Genomic DNA, 6,955 nt, shown 5'->3' with positions numbered 1-6,955 from the left:
AAGATTGATATGGAGAAAGCTTTTGATAATGTGAATTGGAATGCCTTGTTCACAATTCTTCAAGAAAAGCAAGAATTTGGAGGTAAATGGATTCTTGGATTAAATGGGTGTGTAACTACTACTCATCTTTCTATCTTGTGAATGGTGGTTTACAGAAAAATTCAAACCAGGTAAGGGTCTTCGGCAAGGTGACTCTTTATCACCGTATCTTTTCCTTCTGGTGGTGGAGATTATATCTAAGCTTATTAACGCGTGGTGGAGAGGGGTCAGCTTTCGGGTTTAAAGTGGCGGAAAATGGTTCTATTATTTCTCATCTTCAATTTGCAGATGATACTTTGATTTTTATTGATGCGTCAGTGGAGGAAGTTAGACGTTTGCTGATTATATTGGCTGGTATTCGAAACAATTACGGGTCTGAAAGAACCTAGATAAGAGAAACTATGATTAGTGTGGGAGCTGGATGGGGTTATAGATGATCTGGCTAGAGAACAGGCTGTAATACAGAGAAGCTTCCTTTTTTATATCTTGGGATGCCAATTGGAAAACCATTGGCGTAGTACTTCGTGTGGGATCAAGTGCTGATCAGAATGGAGCAAAAGTTGGCATCATGGAAGAAGAAACGACAAACTTAAAAAGCGGGTAGTTAATTCTTATTAAGAGCTCTCTGGAAAGTCTACCTATTATTATCTCTCGCTTTTTTATCTTCCGGTGAGTGTGGAAAAGAAAATGATAAGATCATGCGCAATTTCATGTGGGAGCTGCGGAAGGTAGAAGGAAATGGTTTGGGTCTCTTGGAAGAAAATTTGCATCCCGAAGGAGAATGGGGGGTTAGGCGTGAAGAATCTGAGGAAAACAAATAATTCTTTGTTAATTAAGTGGATTTGGATTGGGATTTTCGAAAAACAAGAATAGTTTATGGTGGAGAATTGTGAATGAAAAATTTTCTTATAATAATAATCTTCTAATTCCTGGTACGGATAATTCTTGTCAAGGAAGGAGTATTTGGAAGAAGTCACTAATATGGTGCCTCTAATACAAATATGATGTCTTTCAAGGTAAGGAATGGGAAGGGCATTCGTTTTTGGAAGGATCAATGGTTAGATAGGGGTACACTTCAGGATCTTTTTCCGGTTGTTTTCAAAGCAGCAAGGCTGAAAAACGCTTCAATTTCGGACATGATTGTGAATGGGGAGTGGTTGCGATTTTGTGAGACATTTGAACATGAATGAGAAACTTGAATGGATTACTTAAGCGGGACTTGCATCAGGTGCCTGTTTTGGTGGACGAGGATGACACAATGGAGATTATGGAAAACTTCAGTTCTTGAATGTTATAAGAATCTTATAGGTGACTTGGAGGAATGCAGCTTCAATCAATTCCTTTGGAAATCCAACATTCTTAACAAGGTTAGTTTCATCTATGGGCTTCCTTTCATGATTCTTCCCCACTAGAGATAGTTGAGACATCGTGGTGTTCAATTGAAAGTGATCAATGTGTTCTTTGTAAACAACGTAGGGAATCTGCAATCACATGCCTTCATTGCCACATATGCTTTTGATATTTGGAAGTATTTCATTGCGGCCTTCAGAATTGCTTGGCCTTTCCCAAGCACGTTATTACAATGTTTGAAGCGTGGACACTAATGGTGCGTGGTAGGGGTAGGGGACGGTTGGCAAGTTTTGCATTACGCGGTTTGTTGGGTTTTGTGGAAGGAACGGAACGAAAGGGTTTTCGGAGGTCGTCATAATGTGTGCAAGAAAGTATTGATTTGGTCAAACAAGTAGTAATTTATGGTATGTGATAATGATACTTTCAAGTTTGTTGTCCCAAATCTTGTCTGGAGTAATTGGGATACTCTTATGTGTTGTAATTGACCTTGTTGGGGTTTTCTTTTCTTTTTTTTTTTTCTTTTAATATAACCTTTTGTTTCAAAAAAAAAGTCCAATAAAAATTCAAGGATATTTCATGAGATTTTTAAAAGTAGTTGACACAAATGCACAAGGACTATTTGATATCCTGAAAAGTGTTTTGGAAAATCTTGGTCTTAACATTAACAACATTCGTGGTTAAAAAAAAATTGACCGTGAAAAGGCCTTGTGATTAAGTTCGCACAGGGTCCTAAAACGCACAGGATCGGCTCTGCTATCAAGTTAGTAAAATTGCAATTCACAAACAAAAAAGTTAGAATTTTTTTACACAAAATTGGTTAAAAAGATCAAAATCAACAATTTCTGGGAGAAAAGGATATTTAGATTTTGATACTGTTTAAATGGATAAAAATGTAAAAATAGCCAGGATGTAAACAGTTTCATCCTACCCATTTTCAAATATTTTTTTTTATTTTTAATTTACATCAGGATGCATCCAGTTTCATCCTTGCTATTTTTTAAGTTTAAGTCAGGATGAATCCAGTTTCATCCTTGTTATTTTTTTGGTGTCCATTTCACCCATACTAATTTTTACTCGTCCATTTAGATCATGTTTTAAAAATATTTGGATAAATGACCCATTTTCTAATTTTTTTTACCTTTACTAGCGGCGATTCTTGTAGGAACAGGAAGGCATCATAACCACTAGTTAACTGTTTCTATCCATACAATGCAGGTAATTAAAGGGCGCGGGACATTGCACACATGCACCCTTGTAAGATTCAGACCCTACTTTTCAGTCCTTAACACATTCGCTTTGACTATATGTATTCCACACTGCAACCTTATTGAACTAACAATATGTTGATAATAATTTATCAAAACAACACGTCCCGTAGGGATTTGTCAGCTTCTTAACCTCAAGTACCGGAGCCAGAGACATGGTCTAATGCTGGTCCAGATTTTCTTTTTCCTTATGGATAAGCAAGAACGTACAATTTACAATCAATTGTGCGCAAATCTATGATAAATTACTGTACATTTTAACAAGGAAAATATAAAAAGTTTTCCGTCGCAAATCCAGACCTGACTGACCATCTGCAAACAGCACAACAAATAAAATACACAACAAACAGCAGAAGAAAGAACCCGTCGTTTAGAAGCATTTCTCATTGATAATTCCTGCGCCATACTCATCGTACTCGTGCTTTGATATCCACAGCTGCTCGTACAAAAGAGACGGTATCATCAAACAATGAAGACGACAAAAAACCGGGCACAGGTTGACTGTGACTGCGTGAAACAATAATGGTTAATAATATAGAACGTGGGGAAAATATGTAAAATCGTACCGCCTGGAAAGTATTGAGAGAGGTCACTGTAGAACCTCCAATCCAGGTAGATTACTTCCTTTCTGGTGGTGCGATAACTCTTGTCCTCATGTGTCCTCGAACGAGGTTAGTAATCTCTTTGCTAAAACGGTTGGTAAAGCCGCTAAACATGGTAGCTCCACCACTGAGAATGATGTTGCGGAGCAAAATTTTATGAATGTCGGAGCATGATTGATTTATAGGTCATCTCATGGACTCCCAAGGCGCTATACATTCCGATCAATGAAGGTTGGAACAAACTCTCTGGACAACGGAACCTCTCTTCTCCGATGGTAATTACCTCACCATCGGGAAGCTCCCAACTCCTCAGGATGGATGAATCTTCCACCGCAGCCTCGAGCTCATCTTCATAGTCAAGAGCAACATAAGTAAGCGCTTCCTTCATCTCACGAACAACTCGTTTTGTGACAGTTGGCAATGGGTACCCTTGTTCATTGCTTAACATATCAACAAGTGAATCAGTCAAGTCTCGGCCCCCTATGTCAAGGTGAAGCACAGCATGAGGGAGTGCATAACCTTCATAGATGGGGACAGCTTGGGTGACACTATCACCAGCATCCAGCACAATACCTGTGCACGACATATTCACCCAGGTAAACACTACGTGTTCAAAGAAGCGTGGACAACTAATTTCTGAATACACACCTGTGGTAAGACCTCTGGCATAAAGCGAAAGCACAGCTTGATTATCAATATACATGGCAGGGACACTGAAGGTTTCAAACATGATCTGTGTCATTTTCTCCCTATTGATTTTTGGATTAAGAGAGGTTTCGGTTAGGAGAACTGGATGTTCTTTCGGATTCTTCTTAAGTTTTTTGTAGAAGGTGTGCTGCCAACTACTCTCCATGTCGTCCCAGTTGTTCACGATGCCATGCTCAATCGGGTGCTCCAACTTAAGAACACTACTTCTAGACTGTGCGTCATCACCAAGATATTTCATAATGCCTCTGTAGCCTCTCCGACGACCAACCAAAGTAGGGAAAACAGCCGTCGGAACATGGTCACCATACAATCCTGCCTTGTTTTTGACAGGAGATTCAAATAATGTTTATTTCACATCAACTAAAATATAGAATTGGAATTTGTTTGTAAATTCTTCTTAATCGTTTCTGATCGATAACAATAGCCTGAATGTCCCCGTAGTCTGACATAATTCGAAAGGTCGACTGTACAATACCCTAAGTCTTCTTTGTTTTTTCCTAAGAGAATGAAAGAGTCTAGAGTAAGACGATTGAAATTTGGAATTAAGCTTAAACCAAACGTTGTTTTTCTTAACAGAGCAAAGAAGACGATATATAGCCGAAGTATGAACACAAAATGCTGGTGCGGTGCTAATTAACAAAATGCTTGTTTATACTCTAATTAAATCCTCCGGTTTTCGCTCTTATCTCAACATGTCATGTTTTCTAGAAATCATTTTTCATCTACTGAAAATATTAATATAGCTTAAAAATAATAATAAATTGAATTGGCATTATTCATACAAGAACACCCGGTGCTACATCAATCACGGTCTCCTTATTTTTAATAACACATCATTTCTTCTTCTTCTTCTTTGTTTTGTTACCACCAAACCAACATCACGAGCAGCGGAACAGGTTCTTAGGAAATCACACACTTTAAGCGTTGGTGCTGATGAATAGAAGAAGATAAGTTGAAATCAGAGAAAAGAAGAGGTCTTCTTCAATTTCAACAATCTTCTTCTTGTAATGATGTAACCCATAGGAAAGAGATGCCTAAGGCTTCGATTCTGTCAACAGAAAGATGATTTCTTTCTTTTAATTTTACAATTCCGGGATATGTTCAAGAATTTCGGTCCATTAATTGGTTCTTAATCTTTTTTTTAATTAAATATCTTGAAAATTACGAATATACCCTCAGGTAATTTTTTTGTTGAAATATATACAATATGAAAACGGGGGCATTTTTAGAAATCCAAATTTTACAGCTTCAAAATACTGTTCATGAATAGTGTCTAAGGGGTCTTCCTTTGTATAATAGAATAGATCAAATCAGACTGCCGAGAGGCACAATATGTCAACGCAATCACCTGACCGTGTAAAACGTGACATAGTATCCGCGTTCATGTAGTTTTCTCTCGGAATAACAGTGAAGTCATGTGTGAAATGACAAATAGTCCCACATCCATAATTTCCACATAATGAATTTAAAATATAATATGGAAGGGTCACTTCACACATTGTCAATTGGTTTTGAATTGGATGCCCGCAGACTTTAACATCATGCATTGAGGGGAAATAGTACTTGGTTTCAAAACGGAAAAAAATTTGATCGCCCGCGTGCAAGCATTATTTGAATGTGCACCTCAATCACCATTAGATTGTTTAGATATGATGTCATCTAGATTTTAACTTGAAGGCACAATTGGGGATACTCACGATTATATGAGGCTACATTTTGGCTAAGGATCACTTTAATTTGGTATCCCCCACTGTGTTTTTCTCTTTTTTTTTGGATTTTGGATTTTGGCTTTTAGTTGGCATCATTTTTCACTCATATGTCCACCATTGGAAGACCGCGGAGCCGTCGTCCTAGTAGCGGTCGTATCTGACCGAATGTGTATCTGAATTGGGTCTAATCAAATTGGAGTTCATAATGATGATCATACCACATTTTCCCAAATTCATTTACAAATTAGGACTAATGGATGAAATTAAAGTCAGACCGATATTAGTAATGCATTGTAATCACCTAATAAAAGAGAGATTTTAATTTGAAGCTACCTGAAATTGAAGTGGCGATGGTGGTGGCAGCAGAAGGGTGTAGAAGAGTAGAAGTGAAGAGGGTGGGTGGGTGTGTTAGCACCGAGAGAAGGAATAAAAGGAAGAATGAAGAAACCCAATAACAAGTGTAGCATAGATTGTTAGAAACAATGGTTTCTATGCATTTGATGTTAATGATGATGATGATTCATCTACACCACCACCAGGTTACCCATTATTATGTTCATGATTAAGACTATGAAATCTTAATTCATGGTCTGGGTTTCAGTAAAAAGGGAGAGATCTTTATTAAAATGATGAAGTTTGAAAGAGGTGACCTAGTAATGAGACTGGGGTTTTGATTAGAAAACACGAATATCTACTCGTTCTTCCATGATTACTAAAATAAGTTGGTGGTGGTTTTTTTTCTCATTATTATTATCTTCTTGGTTTTTTAATTCTGTAATATGACAAGAGATGGGGAAATGTAAAAATGAAAAATTGCCCAGATCGGGTGAATGCAATACCGACTGCTAATGAAACCAATGCCGGCAATATTAGTCGGCACTGTCGGGTAACACTTCCCACTGCCGACAGTTATACTTGGGGATACAAAAATTGTTTGGATAAGGGATTTTTGGTTTACTTCACAATGTTTTTTTGTTTTTTTAGAGTATCTCTCAATTTGGGAGAGTATTTTCCAATTGTGCCCTCTTTAACTTAACTACATTTATTTTTGAATTTTTTTCTACATTTTAAGGTTCTCAATTTTTCCTAAGTACCCATCTGTCGAATTCCCTCCTTATTTTTTGGGCGCCAAGAATCATTTGGTTATTCCTTTGAAAACCTAAAAACTACTCTTCATCGGGCAAAATGAATCTCTAATCTCTAATATCTTGTGTTCTTTGTTTGATTTTTCATGCCAAAAACTTCATACGAATTGTACAAACGGAAAATGGGTTATTTGTCC

General features: G+C 37.4%; 1 pseudogene; it reads right to left on the bottom strand.

The window, feature by feature from the left end:
• Nucleotides 1-2,940: 2,940 nt before the first annotated feature.
• Nucleotides 2,941-4,413, bottom strand: LOC113349464 (annotated as a pseudogene).
• Between the last annotated feature and the right edge of the window lie 2,542 nt (nucleotides 4,414-6,955).

This window comes from Papaver somniferum, chromosome 2 (genome assembly GCF_003573695.1).
Source record: "Papaver somniferum cultivar HN1 chromosome 2, ASM357369v1, whole genome shotgun sequence".
Classification (NCBI taxonomy): Eukaryota; Viridiplantae; Streptophyta; class Magnoliopsida; order Ranunculales; family Papaveraceae; genus Papaver; species Papaver somniferum.
This window is presented reverse-complemented; position numbering and strand designations above follow the sequence as displayed.